Genomic DNA, 19110 nt, shown 5'->3' on the forward strand with positions numbered 1-19110 from the left:
GTGTGTGTGTGTGTGTGTGTGTGTATGCACATCTCAAGAGGTGTTAATGTTAGTATTGAACTCCTTGCCTAGTTTTTGAATCTTTCTTTTACAATTCCTTTTGGCCTCTCTTAGTAGACTGGAAATCTATTAAAATGAGACACTTTGAGAATATTTGTGCACAAACCTACTTGATTAAACATACCTACTTCCATAAGCAGAGTCTTAGAGAGAATGGAAGTAGTTCTTATAAAGCAGCTGATCCAAATCTTTTAAAAGTCAACGAGAATCTTGTCTCAGAGCCTAAAAACATAGTAGCTAGAATAAAAAGCCCAGATCCTGCAGACTTATGCATATGCTCAGCATTAAGCAGTTGAGTAGTCCAGATAGTCAATGAAACTACTCATGTCCTTAAAATTAACCCACTTTACCCTATACTTATAAGTAGGCTATAAGTTTCAGAAGGGCCCTAGGATTATGGTCTTAGCAGCTTCTTTTATTTCTTTGTGGGTTGCACTATGTTTGTTGTTAATAAACATCTAAGGGCTTAGCTATATGGAGAGCTTGTAACAGGAGTTGTAGTACATACAAAACTTTTAGAGGATGGGAGCAAGGTCACATGGCCCCTTAGGGTACGTCTACACTACGGGATAAAGTCAAATTCAGATATGCAACTTCAGCTACATTAATTGTATAGCTTAAGTTGAAGTAGCTTAACTTGGCTTTTGGTCGTTTCTACACTAACTGTCAGGGTGGTTAAACACTGGAATGAATTGCCATGGGAGGTTGTGGAATCTCCATCACTGGAGATATTTAAGAGCATGTTGGATCTGATAATCTATCAGGGATGATCTAGATGGTGCTTAGTCCCGCTGTGAGGGCAGGGGTCTAGATTCAATGATCTCTGGAGGTCCCTTCCAGTTCTAGTATTCTATGATTTTGTAAGTTGAAGGAAGAACACTCTACCTTCGACTTCCTTGCTCCTCGTGAAAGCAGGTTTCCTGGCATCAACCGGAGCACCCCTCTCAATTCAAATTAGTTGTCTTAACTAGACTGCTAATTTGAACTCTGGAACATTGACAGTGGCAGCTTCAATCTTCCTTTGTAGCGTTGATGTACCCTTAATGTATGGCAGACCTAGCAAATGGTAAATTTAAACTCCTTCTTTCTACCAATTAATGTTCCACATAGACAACCCCTATCCCTATCTGAAATTGCTAGTCATATAGCAACACCACCTTTCCCTTGTTAGCACAGACGTTTGGTTGCAATCATTTCAGCCATAGTCATTTCAGGACTTACAGCAAAACTCCTTATTTTCAGTTGCTCATAATTTTCTAAAAAAATCCTCCTTCTAAACTGTAATTTTCCAGCTGCTCCTCCATCTACAGGACAACTTCTTTAGGAACATATGAGCAAAAATCCCTTGAGCCACCTCTACATTGTTAACAATAGTCTTCATCCAAAGCCCATAGAAGCTGATGCAGAAATTCTCCTTGACGTGAATGAGCTTTGGATCATAGCTCTCATCTGTACTGAACTTAACAGCCATATTGGATCAGACCAAAGATCCAGCTAGTTCAGTGTTATGTCTTCTGACAGTTGCCCCGGAGGGAATGAATAAAGCAGATAACCATCAAGTGACCCATCTGCTGCCTATGTATATAGTCTGAATAGATAATAAATACCCCAAGAGGGACCTTTGTTACTGCATGACTTATAACCTCCACAGAAAAGAGCTTTTCCCTCCTTATGAACTGCAATTCCTTTTTCTGGTCCAATTTCATTTAATCCCCACAACGATTGTGCTAATAACCCAATTTACTCATTTACAAATGGTATCTAACCAAGAGCTTACTTCAAACATGGACAGACACATTTAACTTTATCCTGACAGTCATTACCTAACTATTTTCCCCTTCAAGGAAAAACGTGTCCTTAGACAATGAAGGAATTAGAGCAAAACCAAATTAAAGTCAGTATGATGCAACCCCATCTGAAGGAGCAATAGGTATGAACTGGCTAGGTTCGAGGAACAGAAGCTGGATCAGATGGAATTTCCACAAGAAGAGGTGAAGGCTGTAGCATAACTTTCTCAACCACTACTAATCAGGGATTTCAAGTACAGAAATGGATCAGCTAAAAGATCAATGAGAACTGATTAGGAGGCAGCTTGAATCTGTGATGGTACTACTATTACGATCCCTCCTGATCCCCTGGAAATGACTGTGTTTGATAGAGTCCCTTTCCACGTACAACGAGACTCCTAGCTCTGGGGGGCTAGAACAGCAAGCATGTTGTCCCAATGACAAGACTGCAGCAGACTTACAGTGATCTGCTGCAGATGTTTCACTGGGTGACATCAAAGTCCTCACAAGTCAGATTGTTGCCAGAATTGCATGAAGTCCATACTAGCCTAATTAAAAAGAAATCTGTCATCAGTAGCCAAGTCTAGATTAGGATGCAGAGTAGGTGAGGGCACAACATAACTACAGTCTGCAGGTTCTTCCTGGTGCTACTCATGGAAATGGTCCCAGTCAAAACCCATGTCAGACAATGGATAATGACACTGTAGAGGAGGGTGGACAAACATTCCTCTTATTAGCTGACTCATGTTCAAGGTGTCCAGATGTAACAGCTTTAGATAATATGCCAGCAAATTCTTAAATGTGTTTACTGCACTCAGGCAGGCAGCCAAAGTCATAGCAGACACTGGCCCTCAATTCACATTTAAGGATTTTCACACATTATTAAACACAAATGATATAAAACATACTCATAAAACATATCAGCTGTTTACAACCCTGCATTAAACAGGCTGGGAGAGGTTTTGGTGCAACCACTGAAAAAAGTAAGAGAAAGGCAAACATTCAGATACAGGGATGAACCAGTATATGCAAACTGTTTTCTTTTTTCACGTGCTCTTCTTCAAACAAGGCAGAAAAGCCAAAATGAACTGTTTTGATCTCTCAGAATCAGATGCTTTCTCAAGAGCTAAGACCCCAAATAGCAAAATATTTGTAAGAAACCTACAAGATAAACAAGTAAAAGAACATGAAAGCAAATTAATAAAAATGAATTGTATTCTCTCCTGAACAGGTGCTAGCCAGAGATAAGAGGGAAGGAGAAAAGAGAAAGTGGAATAAAGCTATAATCTTAAAGTACTGTGTTCACTGACATATAGTGTAATTGCAAGTGGTCAGGAGATTGGGAGACATGTAAATCAGTTACACTTTGTCAAGGATAAAAAGTTATCATGCTGAAAATATTATATGCGAGGGAAACTTTGGAAACCGCACTTTTGCCTTACCCTGCTATGGAAGATATGTTTCCAGTTGGACAACACAGACAGCTATGACCAGATGTTAAGGCTGCATCAAGGCCTCCATAGAATAATCTCTGGGCCAGTAACTCAGCTGGGGTAGCTCTCCCGCAGCCAGGATGAAATCAATGGAGCTACACTAATTTAAACCAGCTGAGGATCTGGCCCACAGTATTGAATAATGTTGCCTAAGTCCGAATTTTGCCTACAAGAATAAAAAAAACCTAAATGGCTCCACTGATGACAAGAAAGAAAGGGAGAAAGGTAGTGGAGAGCCTTCATTTGGGAAAAAGAAAAATCAGTGACTTCTGTGCATTTAACCTGGGAAAGCTGTTGTTCACAGGGGTTAATAATCACACTAGGGGCTTTCTGTGTTACTGTCAGCTAAACACGCATGCAAATACTCAAAAGATGGAACAATATTCAAGCTTGCATCTGCATTTAATTAGCAAGTCTGGAGACAAGGTGCAAAAGAGCATAGAGGGAGAACTGGGTACAAGTTGTTTAGCGTCCTAATTCCATCTTTCGCTTTTGTAACATTTTCTCTGTGAGCCATTAACCATGCGTGGTTCATTTAGGAAATTCAAGCAGTTGTGTGATTCTTCCCTACAGAACATACACTGTATTCTTAGACCTGCTTCTGCTCCCATTGAAATTCAGGTGATCATAAGAACGGCTCATACTGGGTCAGAACAAAGGTCTTCCTAGCCCCCTTATTCTGTCTTCTGACAGAGGCCAATATCAGATGCTTTAGTGGGACTAAACAGCGCAGGCAATTAAGACATGATCCATCCCCTGTTTTCACACCCCAACATCTGGCAGTCAGAACTTTGTGTACCCAGAGCATGGGGTTGCATCCCTGACCATCATAGCCAAGGCTATGTCTATAGTACAGAGGTTTTTCGAATGGCCGTTTTTCCTGAAAAAACTTCACTCATGTCCACACTGCAATCATGTACTGTCGGGAAAAAAAAATCAAAAGAACTGAAGGGGTTTTCTGACATTGGTAAACCTTTTATTGGTAAACCCAGAGATCCCCAGCCCCAGAGGATTTTCAAGGTTGGGAGCTCAGTTGGTGGGCTGTACATAACTCCTCATATATGTGGTACCTGTATAACTACAAGGAACAGCTATATACAAACTACTGGAAAGGCCAATGGCCTGAACAGCAGTCAGAGCAGGGCTAGGCTTGGAGCTGTTGCCAGCCATCAGTCAGGAAAGCCCTTGCAGGCCAGAGGAGTGGAGCCACCAATGGCCAGAATCAGGAAGAACCTACCGGCTGGGAAGCCCCTGTGTCCAGGGGAATGGAGTAGAGATGTTGATGGCTGGGGACAAAGAGCCCTGCCACCTGGGGTAGGGTGGCATCCAGGAGTGGACCTTCCCCTCAGCAGCTAGGACAGTTATCTGGCTGGGCTGGTGGCCAGGAGAGGAGCCCCAAAGCCTGATCTCCTCTGGTCTGGAAATTCCTTCCATTGGAACCAATCAGTTCCCCATGGTGCTGGCCAGGGAGATCCAACCTGTGTCAATCCCTTTCCTAATGCTTCTAACAATGTGTCATTTGTTTGTTTGTTTGTGTATTTGTTTATTACTGCTACTGCTTGCTGCTGCACATTGAGCGGATGTTTTCAGAGAAGCTTCCACAATGACTTTAATATCTCTTTTTTGAGTGGCAACAGCTAATTTAGGCCCTCTCGTCTTGTATGGGTAGCTGTGGTTGCTTTCTAGTGTGCCTTATTTTGCAGATCTCAACATTGAATTCCATGTGCCATTTTGTGACCCAACTGCCCAGCTTTGTGAGATTCCTTTGTAGCTCTTCACAATCAGCTTTGCTGTTAGCTGTCTGCCGTAATTTTGTATCGTCTGCAAACTTTGCCATCTCACAGTTTATCCCCTTTTCCAGATAATTCATGAAAATGGTGAACATCGCAGGTCCCACTCCAGATCCTGCAGGAGCCCTCTCTCTACTTCTCTCCATTCTGAAAAAAGGACCATTTCTTTCTAACCTTCGTTTCCTGTCTTTTAACCAGTTATCAATCACTGAGAGGACCTTCCCTCATATCCTATGACTGCTTACTTTGCTTGAAATGTTGGTGAGGGAATTTTGTCAAACTCTTTCTGAAAATCCAATGACTTGATATGCACTGAATTAACTTATCCATGTGTTTTGCTGACCTCCTCCCCAAAGAATTCTAATAGATTGTTGAGTCAGCATTTCTTTTTACAAAACATGTATTGACTCTTCCCCAACAAACCATGTTCATCCATGTATCTGATCATTCTGTTCTGCAGTATGGTTCCAGACAATATGCTTGGTACTTAAGTTTACTGGACAATAATTGCCAGGATCAATTCTGGAGCCTTTTTTTAAAATATCATCACATTAGTTATCCTCCAATAATCTGGTATACAAATTGATTAAAGTAATAGGTTACATACCACAGTTAGTAGTTCTGCAATTTCATATTTTACTTACTTCCGAACTCTTGACTGAATACCATCTGATCCTGGTGATTTATCACAGCTTAATATATCACTTGGTTCCAAAATCTCCCCTAATGACACCTCAATGGAGGACAGTTTCTCACATTTGTCACCTGAATGACTCAGGTGTGGGAATATGCCTCACATTCTCTACAATGAAGACAAACATAAATAATTCATATAGCTTCCCCATAATGGCACAATGGCCTTTCTTCCTTGAGTTCTCTTTAAGCATACTGATCATCTACTGATTGTTTGGCAGGTTTCCTGCTTTTGATGTTGGTTTTTTTCTGTTAGGTTTGGTCTTTTTCTAACTATTCTTAAAAATTTCTTTTTGGCCAGCCTGACTATACTTTTAAACCTCTTATGTTCTATTCTATTTTCCTCCCTAGGATCACCTTCCAATTTTTAAAGACCTTTTTTGCCTCTAATTACCTCTTTGCTCTGTTGTTTACCATAGTGGCATTTGTGCGGGGAGGTCATCTTACTATTTTTTTATATTTTGAGGTGTGCATTTCATTTGAGTTATTGCATTTTTTAAAAGTTTCCATGAAGCTTGCAGGCATATCTCTCTTGTGTCTGTTTCTTTTAATATCTGTTTAACTAGCTTCCTCATTTTGTGTAGTTCTCCTTCCTGAAGTTAAATGCTACTGGGGTGGGCCTCTTAAGTATTCCAGTAAAGAATAAAAGATAAAAGTTGATAAAATACAAGTACTGACTGAAGAGACACCGCCAAATAAAAAAGAGTCCCACTCAGTTGCATCACATGAAAGCAGACAATTAAATATTGACAAATTGTATTTGTGCTTGTATAGAAATGCTAGAAGTCCAGCCCTAGAATGTTAAATGAATTACATTATGGTCACTATTATCAAGAAATTTGGCTATATTCACATCTTGGACCAGGTATTATGCTCCACTTGGGACTAAATCAAGAATTGCTTCTCCTCTGTGGCTTTCAGGTCTTGATGCTCCAAGAAGAGTCATTCATGGTGTCTAAATATTTTCTCTCTGGAACCTTTCCTAAGGTGACATATACCCAGCTGAATTAACCTGAGCATTTCACAGTCACTGTCACATCCTGGTCAGGTGGTCAGTAATATATTCTAATATAAGCATGGAATTGCTACTCATGAAGATCCCATAGTACATTTTGATCCATTTACTACATTTGATTCTATAGTCTCCTTCACATATAATAGCACTCTCGCATCAGTGCAAACTACTCTGTCATTCCTATATATTTTGTACTCTATTATTACTCTGTTGTATTGATTATGATCATTCCACCAAGTCTCTGTGGTGCCTATTATATCAACATCCTCATTTATTACTAGGCATTCAAGTGCACCCATCTCGGTATTTAGACTTCTAGCATTTCTATACAAGCACATATGAAATGTGTCAATATTAAGTTGTCTGCTTTCATGTGATGCAGTTGAATGGGACTCTTTTTCATTTGGCTGTTTCTCTTCAATTACACTGGTCTACAATTTTCTAGAAGTCGTCTGCTTCAGAGATAAAATGTGCTATTTATTATGTATTTTGATGTGCTGAATTCAAATATGACAATTAAAACAACCGATTGGCTACTGTTTCCAAGATATTTAAGTTTTTACATTTTACATCTATGTATATTGTGTAGATAGTAGAGTTTTAATCATAAATTGTAAACCTAGGTCTTTTCATGTGTTTATGGTTGCTTTACATGATAATATTTCACCTGTCCTGTTTATGTAACACTTTAAAAATCAGCAAAAGGGTTCTATAAATAAAATGTATTATGAAACAAAAGGCAAAAAACTATTATGTACATAGTTTAGTCCTATTCAGTGTCTACTCGGCGCTTCTTGGCTTGTCTCTTGTATTCATTAAATGGAGCATCTCTTGTCACTGTCCAGCAATAGTCTGCAAGCATTGATGGGCTCCATTTGCCCTGATAGCGTTTCTCCATTGTTGCAATGTCCTGGTGAAATCGCTCGCCGTGCTTGTCGCTCACTGCTCCGCAGTTCGGTGGAAAAAAATCTAGATGAGAGTGCAAAAAATGTATCTTTAGTGACATGTTGCAACCAAGGCTTTTGTATGCCTTGAGGAGGTTTTCCACCAACAACCTGTAGCTGTCTGCCTTGTTGTTTCTGAGAAAATTTATTGCCACTAACTGGATGGCTTTCCATGCCGTCTTTTCCTTGTCATGCAGTGCATGGTCAAATGCATCATCTCAAAGTAGTTCACGAATTTGAGGACCAGCAAAGACACCTTCCTTTATCTTAGCTTCACTTAACCTTGGAAATTTTCCATGGAGGTACTTGAAAGCTGCTTGTGTTTTGTCCATGGCCTTGACAAAGTTCTTCATCAGACCCAGCTTGATGTGTAAGGGTGGTAACAAAATCTTCCTTGATTCAACAAGTGGTGGATGCTGAACACTTTTCCTCCCAGGCTCCAATGACTGTCAGAGTGGCCAATCTATCTTGATGTAGTGGGAATCTCTTGCACAACTATCCCATTCACAGAGAAAACAGCCGTACTTTGTGTATCCAGTCTGCAGACCAAGCAAGAGAGCAACAACCTTCAAATTGCCACAAAGCTGCCACTGATGTTGGTCATAGCTTATGCACCTCAAAAGCTGTTTCATGTTGTCATAGGTTTCCTTCATATGGACTGCATGACCAACTGGAATTGATGGCAAAACATTGCCATTATGCAGCAAAACATCCATGACTTCTAGGAATAACATGATGCAATTCATATCATGTATGACGCAATACCAGCTTCAGATTGCATCATTCATTGTTTTGCCTAAAAAGCAAGTACTGTCCAAACGCAGTCATAGATTTATTCATAGATCCAGTCAAAGATGTATTTTAGTAATTTCTGGTTTAAATTGAGATCCCTTCCCTTTATAACTCACTTATCCTCTGCCATTCCCAAGTCAAGGGTCGTATATACTGACCCAATAGCATATCTTGAAAACTAGAGCCAATCAACAATTTTAAGGATCATTTTCGTTCTCAGTGACCCAGAATTAGTAAAGTTTGACTACATTTATTTCAGAAGCATTTTGGCTGTGGAGCAGTGTTATCAACTTTTATCCTCTACTCTTCACTGGAATATAGAGAATCTCTGTTACTAGATCCACCCCAAGAGATGTCTCTGTTCAAAACCTGTGCACCTCTGCATTTGTCAGCATTCCCTTAGCCCTTATTTTAAAAACTCATCTATGATCCCTTTAACATTACATGCCAACAACTTGTTCCATTTTGGTGTGGGTGGAGTCCTTTCTTCTTGTATAGGCTACTCCTTTCCCATATGATTCTCCAGTTCCTTATGAACCTAAAACACGCGTCCTTGAACCATCCTCTCATCTATACATTGAGAAGCTGCAACTGGCACTGCATATGGAATTGGAAGCATTTAAGAAAGTGCTGCTATGGAGATCCTGGACTTCAATCTCTTACCTAGTAACTTAAATTTGGCCTTCAGGAACTTTCACCTTCCTTTCCTTATGTCACTGGTATCTACATGTACTACAACCACTGGCTTCTCCCAGCACTGCAAATAAATTTGTCTAGATGTCTCAAGAGATCTATGACCTTCACACCTGGTAGGCAGTTCACCTTGTGGCTCTCCTGGCCATCAAAATCCCAACTATCTATATTTCTAATGATTTAATCCCTCATTGGTATTACCTGTCTTCTTACTAACTGGGATTACCTCTGCCTGAAAGGAGGGTCCCAACTATGAGATTTTCTCTCCACTCCAGTTTTATGTTTTCCCTTCCCAACACTTTCATCTTCCTTAATAGCAGAAAGGCAGTCAAATTGGGGGTGAGATCACTCTACTGTGTCCAGAAAGTCTCATCTATGTATTTGTATGTCTCCCTTAGCTCCTCCAGGTCAGTCATGCTGGCTTCAAGAGCTCATACTTGGTGTTTGAGGGCCATACACTGCTTGCACCAAAGTAGGATTAAGCATATTATATGGAAATAGAACCATCTACTCAAGTGGCCTACTCAAGGGCTATTCTGGAAGATAATGGGATTCAGAGTGATAAGTGTTCCTTCTTCATTTCTCTGATCCCTCATCTCCTTCCCTAGCATCACATTATCTCAAGGTTGGGCAAACATTTTTAAAAGGGAGCCACTTCATACATTTCTGAAGTGGCTCCAGGTCACCTAAGAAGGGGCGGGGCCTCAGAAGGAAAGGGTCAGGCCAGGAGACTTCTCATGCTTTCCTGTCCACACACCCTGATTGGCCTGGGAGTGAGGGAAAGTGTGAAGTCTTGCCCCTCTCACCCAGTGCCTAAAGAAAATCGCCAGCTGGGTGCCAATTGCTTCATGCCAACAAGTTGCTTCATGCCAACAAGTTACTTAGCTATGCTTTCATCTCTTAGGCTGGTGGTAGTTTCCTATAACAGAGCAGTCCTATGTTGCACATAAAAAAGAATTTGGCTCTCAGATTTTTTAAGAAAAGTGAGTTGCTAGCCTTGTTCCTTACAAAGATACACTGGAAAATGTATGAGTAGTCCTCAGAGAGAAAGAGTGGAGAAAAAAGGGGAACCTCCAAATGTATAACAGAAAAAAGGGGGGATCAATAGTAGTGCTGGTATTAATGAATCTAACTGAATGGGCTGTAAGTATTTGTACTTAGCTTATGATGTAATCTGGGTGTTGAATATAATGGCCCATCCAGTTCATGATAACCAAATGACATCAAAAGCTAAGTATGAGCCAATTACATCCCACTCAATTAGCCTCATTAGCATCAGCTTATCAGGTTTTTTTCTCCCCCTCTCCCTTCTTTTTTTGTTCTGAATTTGTAGGTTCCCCCTTTGTTCTCCACTCTTTCTCTCCATTCATCTGAAGAAGTGGGTTGTACCCATGAAATATATATGGACAAATTGTATATATATAATTTGTTAGTCTCTTAGGTGCTACAGGACTATTCATTGCTTATTTTAAAGGTCCAGAGGGGTAGCCAGATAAGTCTGTAACTGAAAAAACTTTAAAAACACAGGACCCTTAAGTTTTTTTTATGTTTTTTTAAAGTTAAAGACTAACATAGCTACCCCTCTGAGACTGGAAAAAGTAAATCAGTGCAAACTGATTACTCAGACTGAAATTAAAACACAGTTAGAACATACTCCTACAGCAGGATACTAGAGAGCTTCGCTATCCCACCCCATGGATACATAATTTTACATAAGTTGAGCCCTAAAACAATCAGGGTTTATCCTGAAGACTCGTCAAACTAACCATTCCCCAAATCCTTGGCTTATCTTTGTGTACAATGGTAGATCATCATAGATAGAATTAGATATATATGGAGGAGGAGGCAGAGAAAAAAATGCTTTCACTGACAGACACAAGTATATATTTGTGTTGTCTATTTCTTTTGGCAAAAAATGTATATTGATTTGTGATTCAAGTTATAATTCCTGTAATGCTTTGTAAGCTGGGACAAACCCTAACCAGGTCTGAACATAAGCTATGTAAGTGGTGCATGAACTTGTAGCCACTGGAAGCCACTGGTAAAGATCAAGCACTTACAGTCGACCTAACCAGGGTTGAGGATCTGCCATTCAGAATCAGAAGTTACCCCTCTGAAGTACTGGTTCATCACCAAAAATGTATTCTAAAATAACTCCATGTAAATCCCCAGCCGAAGCCTTCTCCCCTGATTTGACTGATCCTAGTTCAGATTAGATGTTCTTGTTGTTAGATTTTAGAACTCTGGTGACCTTCAAGCAAGGTACTTTTGGTGGAGAACTTTGTAGTTCTTTGCAACTTGCTTGCTGCTCACCCAGAGTCTTTAGTTTTCCGCACTGTGGGATTCAGTTCAAGTCCCACCGCCTTACCAATTGCTAACTTGAATAGAGATAATTGGATGGGCGGTGCATCAGGTGGTTTTTCTATGGATGCAATTTATTAGACAAAACCCCATTTTACATAGCTTAAAGATCAGTAATTAGCTAGAGGCCATAGAATTTTTCATTCATCTTCAGCTATAGATTGATTAACCTGTCTCTAAGGAATGGGAGACTGTCTACCTCCAAATGGGTTTTCACTAAGCCCTTGCTTATGTTTAATTATATTCAGCCCTCTTTATGATAGTAGTTTTAAATAGGTGCAAGTTTGGAGGAAGGGAGACTGAAATTATTTGTGAATTCTTCCTCCCCAGTTTATGGTAATCAGGTTCCCACCCATTTTTGCAGCGAATGATTATTAGTTGGCGTGTACATATTTCCCTTCAGAAAGGGAATCATTGACAACATTTCCAAATTCCAGATCTTTATAGGAACTCAAAGGAATGGGTGTCATGTGTTCCAGGTGAAACCTGAACACCCCCACTGTTTTGTACAGATTCATGCTGTAATAACATATTACTGGGGTGCTGTCGATATTATTCCCCTCTAGAGATGCAGGCTGAATTCAACATGTCTGCAAAAAGCAATACCAAATAGTAGGCAAACTGGAATTCCTAGGGAGCAGGTAGCCCTTCTGTATCTTCCCTTCCCACCATGACTGACTGCAATGCTGAGGAACTCAACAACATTGGTTCTGAGGGGAGTAAATCACTAGCTTTGAGGCCAAAGTCCTGCAGCTGAGTTTGCCAGCACCATTCCAGATGCAGGAAATGGACCCTGAGACAAATTTCATTTGGAATGACAATTTAGGGGATGGAGTTGTTTTGCTTGCTTATTTTCCTCATAGGTAGAAGTGGTATCCTTAGTTGTCCCCACCCCTCCCACTTTGCGCAGGTAGATTTTTAAATGATTGCCCTTAAAGTGCTTGTGTTTGAGGGCTTCCCAGCATCAGGCAAGTGTCCAACTGGGATGTATTAGAGAAAGAGATAAAAACAACGGATCACTTTCTATAAGGGCAAAACTGACAAAAACTTCCCAACATTTCCTCAGGATAGTTTCTTCATTATCTATTGACAGTGTAAAAGTGGTCATAAATCTTCCTTTTGATTTCCTGATATGTTGGCTGCTCTAACCTGCACCATTCCAGCAGATCAAGGATCAATGAAGCAACAGGATGGTCTGGTCAAGTTCCTCATTCTTCAGCAGTGCCCTGCAACAAGGCACCTTGGATGGATGGAGCATAGCACTGAACTGACTTCACTGGGCCTATGAGACTGGATGATTCCTTTAGACATGGAGAACCTACGCTGATCCATTTAAATAACTTCAACACTTCTTGGTGCTTCTGGATTTAACAGGGCTGAGGAACTCGACCATTACTCTTAAGTAATAGAGATGTAGCCGTGTTAGTCTAGTCTAGCTGAAACAAAAAACAGGACTATGCAGCACTTTAAAGACTAACAAGATGGTTTATTAGGTGATGAGCTTTTGTGGACCATCTCTTAAGCACTGCCACTATTAAGAATATAACTAGCAGAAGCAGCGCCAGATGAGTTGCTTTCAACTGAATTTCTACGACTCCGAGAAACACTGCATTGAGAAACTCCATTTGAAATATAATGTTACAAAACTGTGAGAACTTTTCAGTAAGAGAATTACAGTTTTAATAAGCTGTTCTCTGCCTGCATCTTCTTTGACTAGGATAATATTTTAGCTAGAGAGCTACTGCCCACAATTATACCTAGGTCCACTGGGTATATTACATACAAAATGTATGTTAAAAGAATGTTATTAAGTATTCTAAGTAAATACCAGAATTAATGTTGCCTTGGCAACAGCATGTATAATGATGTTATTATATGCTTATTTTTTCACTGGACCCTTTGCCTCATGCGCTGTACTCATCCAAAGCCTGATTCATACCTCTTGGTAGCCAGTGGAAAGACAGCCACTGGTTACTATGTCATGGGATCAGCCCTTAAGGCTTGTCTACACTACATGAAAGATGGACACTACCACGGTCAATCTTCGAGGTTTCGAATTAGCGGGTCTAGTGAAGACCTGTTAATTCGAACTGAGAAGACGCTCCCAATGGCGCTGGTAGTCCTGTTCCTCACCAAGAGTAAGGGAAGTCAATCTGAGCATGTGCTCTTATCTACCTCCTCCTGTATGGATAGTGCCAAAACGTGATTTAAGATATTTCAACTGCAGTTATGTAATTAATGTAGCTGAAATTGCATATCTTAAGTCGACTTTACTCTTTAGTGTAGACCTGGCCTAACTGAAGTAGTTGATCAACATTTATTTTTATCTTCACTAGTCAGTGTGGGCCCCTTGTTTTTTTTTTTTTTTTTACCACAAACCAAATGTAAAATTATTGATTTCCTCGGGGCCTTAAATATAGCCGTTAACTATCACTCACTCTGTAACACATATTTATATCATCTAGTATTAGCACCATATTTGGTTCCCAGATAATTTCATCCATATATTAAAAGCAGGTTGTCTGATGCACCGCAAACTAGGATGTTTTTATCACCTGATCACAGATGAATATTTAAAAAAAATACAGGAAATAAAGGCAAGTAACCAAAATCTTTCTTATAAATAAAACCTTGTTACAACCTTTGGCTATGGAGATAAAGACAGGCTCGTCATAATAAAAAAGGTCAGTTAAATTTTAAATTACATTGTTAGAATGTGTTCTCAATGTTCTATTAAATATACAAAATGCTTTTGCTTTATTTTTCATGCAATTGCACTGTAATTCATATTTGCTCTGTAAATTATTTTACTGGTACCTCCTGATTAATCCATTTGAATCTGGAAGCATATGTTCAATTTAGGACACAGCCTCATTTCAAGAAGGAAATGTTTATTTTAGAAAGACTTCTTTGCAATTAATGCAATCAGAAAGCCCTCACATTTTCATGGTTATTGCACAAAGTTCATCTCACGCCATGTCCTCATGTAGGAATCTCTAAATTGAAAAATATGGTAATAATGAAATTGCAATGAAGATTAATGACTAGCTCTACCAGTGGATGCAGTTCTCAGGAAATCCGCTTTTGCCTATTTGTGTAGGCTTTCATCTGTCCTCACGATGATGTCACTGTGTCTCAACATGGAGCACATTTTTTCTGCTGCAAACTTGAAACATCTAAATGCAAATGCCTTAAGCAAAACGGGGGGGGGGGGGGGGGGGTTTAATGATTTCCAAGCTACGTATCACCATTCAGTTAAATACACTTGGGATTTATTGCCTTCGGGCCTTCAACTCACCAAGCAATTAATAACAACAACAACAACAAAAAGAGAGAAAATCTGCTGAATGTGCATCTTTGCTGACGTTTCTGCTAGTGCTTTAATTCTGTGAGTAAAATACTCCTTACTCCTTCTCAATTCACAGTGGCAGGCTAGCCTCTTACTGTACCTTCTCTCTAATTCCCTTCCCCCTTTACATTATGTTTCATGCTTCATTGCCTCTTTTAGATGGCGACTGAGCTAGGCTGTAAACTAAAGTATTTTAAGATCCAATCCTCTGAACCTTTTTATAAGATTAGTTTGGACATTTCAAATAGGATAAGAGCTGATTTCCAATTGTGTTCTTGGCATTTTTATTGGTGTTTGAATTCTTTACTTTTAAAAGATTCCTGTAAAATGTCTTGTCTATTGTTGTGTAATTTTATTTGTGTTATAGTAATGTCTGGAGGCCATAACCAACATTAAGAATCAATTGCACTGTACCATGTATAAATACATAGTAAGAGACAGTCCCTTCCCCAAAATGTTGCAGTCTGTACAAACAGATCAGACACAGGATGGAAGAAAGGGATTATTATTTTTTCTCCTTTCACTGTACATCCTGTGGCCTGCAACCTGGAGAATAAGGAGCTCGTTATTGGTACTTGTTGGTGAATAGGAAGAGAAGCATCTACAGCTGCTTGAGAATGCCAAATGTGTAGAAGCTTCATGGGGGAGAATCGGTTGGTGAGCAAGGAGGAATGTGTGAATGAGCCAGGCCTCATCTGCATTACAGTTATATGACAGTCTTGGATATTAAATGACAGGAAATCAACTCCAAAAGTGCCTGAGGTGAAAAGGTCACACTAACAAAGACTGTTGACTGACGCAATTGTGTAGCAGTGCTTGGACGGTTGAGTGGCATGAATAAGTGGAAACACTGCCTCTTCTAGTACAACTGCCAAACCTCCTGGACTGACCTAGAGCCTCTCAGAATTGGTGTCAATCCCCCGGTGACTATTGAAAACAATCCTAAAGATTTTAATAGAATATTTTAAGAAAATTACACTATGTCATATTGGGGGGAAAATATGTTCCAGAATAGTGTAACTCAGAGTTGGCAACCTTATCTTATATTCTTCTGGTAAACTGTACCTGGGAGACTCTGTCAAGGGACTTAGATGCTACTAATCCCTCTCTGAAGACTCAGCACAGAGACAGTTTAAGACTGCCGGTGGTCTGGAGGCAGTGGACAGAGCTGAGCTGAGTGTGGTTCAAGACTGTAGATAGAACTGAGGTAGCAGACAGCGCAGCCAAGGTTTGGGCTGACGCTACAGGGAGTAGCAGCCTACTTGAGGTACTCCAGTGTGGGCTTCTCAACATAGCAATCAAAGCTGAAACCCCATCCAGTGGCAGAGCACCCAGGACAGCTCAGATGGCAATCCCTGAAGATTGACATGCCAGAATTCCTGAACTCCACCAAACCTGGACAACAGAGACTGGGGAAGCTGGGGAACAGGGAAAGAGTTAGAAAGCATTGGACACTCACAGCTACAAGACTTGGATTGGCGTTAGGACTGCTAAAACTCCTAGGGAGGGGGGGAGGGACATCTTGTTAATGTATTAAATGCTTGTTTTCCAAAGTGTGTTCTCTTCTCCCTCCCACCTTCCACTCCCCGCCCCCCCCAACCTCATTCATTTGAAACCCTTTACTCAGTGCTTGTGAATGGGGAAGTATTGCTTTTCACTGGTGCCCAGGATAGTGTAAATTGTTCCCCACGTTCCTTGGTGGGACTTACACTGGTGTTATTTAAATTTTGAGAAGGAATCCCTGAAAAATGGAACTCTCTTTTTTGTACCAACACAGCCTAGCAGACAGCTCGCAATACTAGGGAATTGGGGGCCTAGAGAGACCAGATGTCTTGCTCAAAACCACAGACAGGAAGTTTGTGGCAGAGTGGAGGAATAAAATGAACCCTTGATTGAACCAGAAGACCACATGAAAACCCCACCTTCGTGAACTGCTGGATCCTGCTTTTCTCTTGCTGTCTCTCACATAACTGCCAGCCTGAAATGCAGTTGCCTTTATTCCCCTGTGGGAGGATGACTAGTGGCAGGGTGACTAAACAGTGGAGCCAGCTACCTCAGTGGACTGTTGTAAACTGTCCCTACAGAGAGCCTCTGAGCAGGCAGGCACATCTACATCCCTGGAGCTTCAGGAGACATTCTGTCTTCCAGGTCTTTCCTTTAGATAACATGCTGCTGCACCACTTTGTACTATAAGCTATGTCTAAATATCACTAGTGAAGTCTTAATTATGATGTATGTTTACACTCACTGTCATGGTAAACCAGGAGAGACCTTCATATGTTATTTTTGTTCTTTTAGGAAGTTTATAATTATTAATAATAAGTTACTGGTAATATTATAGTGGGATTTTCAGACCCAGGAACTATTAGTTGGAAGGTAACTATCCTTTTAAGCATCCTTTGTATTCAAGCATCTCAAGACTTCCTGTCACTGGGATTTATGTACATTTTTCCTTTGTTACCTATCTCTCGAATAACATGATGACTTCTAATATTGCACTAGGTTTCTACTGAAAAGATTTCCTTTTAGTGCTACCAATATTTGCTGTGAGGCACCATTTATTCAGTTTGAAAAGGATGTTTCAAGATTGCACTAAGGGAAAGTTTTCTATTTTAAATGTGTTCTGCACAGTTTTTTAGTCCTTTAACTCTAAAAAGCGTATTTGTACTTTTTATTAAGTTGGGTCTCCCTGTTATCATATCCACCTAAGCGAGGGTGAAATCCAGACCTTGGGTTTGCATTTTGTAAGGGACAATACATGTAGAAGTAGATGGTGATTTTAGCATTGGTGTATGCTTTGGGCAAGTAGCTTGATCTCTTAGGGTATGTATACACTGCAAAAAAAAAAAAAAAAGATCCACACCAGTGTCCTGATCTGCAGACTTGGGATCATGTTATAGGGTTACAAATGAGCACTGTAGACATTCCCACTCAGCCTGGAGTTTGAGCTTTAAAACCCACTCCTCACCAGATCATCTTTACTGTTGCTTTTTGCCTTGTAGTGCAAACTTGAAACTGTTGACCTGGGCTCTGAGACTCTGGGGGAGCTTTTTACAGTGTAACTTTTTGACCCAGCTCCTCATCGGTACAATGGGAAAAATTATTAGTCCTCTCCCCCAACTTTGATCTGTTTTGTCTATTGACACTGGAAGGTCTTTTCTTCCTACTGCACATCTGCAAATTATCTAGGACAATGAAGTCCCAACACTTAATAAAGACTCCAGGTGCTATGACCATTAAAACGTTAATAAAACATTAATTAATTAGGTAGACTAGAGTTATATTGCTCTTACAGTGTTCAAGTACCTCAGTAATACATTACCTCTGATAAGCAGGCACACATGGGGGGAATATAAGTTGTAGTTAAACATTGTGCAGGACATACTTCTATGAAAGAGAGATTAATGGCTCACCTAATAGGGCCTCAGAAGAAAAGACAAGCACAGACCTTGTTAAAGTAAATAGCTGCCCTGAAGTTATTTTGCATAATAAAAACAGCTAGAAAGAATAGAATGGGCTAGTGTTCTGGAGCCTGCCCATGTGGCTTAGAATCCAGCAGTGTGAAGCTAACCCTGAATCCTACATGTTAACCTTCAGTGACAGAGCACTGGGACAGCATTGTTGTGTCAACACTCAGCAGGCAGTCTACTCTGCCTTTGATATAAGCCTCTGTGGATCCCTGGAGAAAAACAGAAGCAAGAGAGTGTTTGTTTGTTGTATGTAAAAGACAGAAGTGCCTGGCCTGGGGATTCTGCAAAAAATGAGTTGCGTGTCATGAAAAACGTGATAATGCTGCAAATTACAGTGCAACTACAGCATATTGAATGGCTATAAACACAAATGGCACTTTTCTATATGAAAATAGTTCAAAATTCTTCCAAAGTCTAGAATTCCATTGGTCTTGCTCATCCTTTCATTATTGTTTCAAAATAATAGTTTGGTTTAAGTGTGGGTGTATATACATCCTTTGGGCTGTTTTCTTCCTCTGGCTGTTCAGGGAAAGAAGATGTGTTTACCTGTTGCAAGTAAATCAGTTACACTAACTAAGAAAATACCTTGCCTATACCATCTAAATGGAAACCACCCTGCCTGGCACTGAATTTCAACACCTGATCCCGTAAGTTGATGTGTAT

The 19110-nt window shown here is 40.2% G+C and overlaps 1 long non-coding RNA gene across 1 annotated transcript in view; it reads left to right on the forward strand.

Annotated features, from left to right (window-relative positions):
• The first annotated feature begins 14893 nt into the window (after positions 1–14893).
• LOC142827656 (uncharacterized) overlaps positions 14894–19110 on the forward strand; it is a 66765-nt gene continuing 62548 nt past the window's right edge. The window contains exon 1 of the long non-coding RNA XR_012902364.1: positions 14894–15016. This is a non-coding gene — a long non-coding RNA (uncharacterized LOC142827656). The remainder of the gene's footprint in view (positions 15017–19110) is intronic.

Source organism: Pelodiscus sinensis, chromosome 3, assembly GCF_049634645.1.
Source record: "Pelodiscus sinensis isolate JC-2024 chromosome 3, ASM4963464v1, whole genome shotgun sequence".
Taxonomy (NCBI): domain Eukaryota; kingdom Metazoa; phylum Chordata; order Testudines; family Trionychidae; genus Pelodiscus; species Pelodiscus sinensis.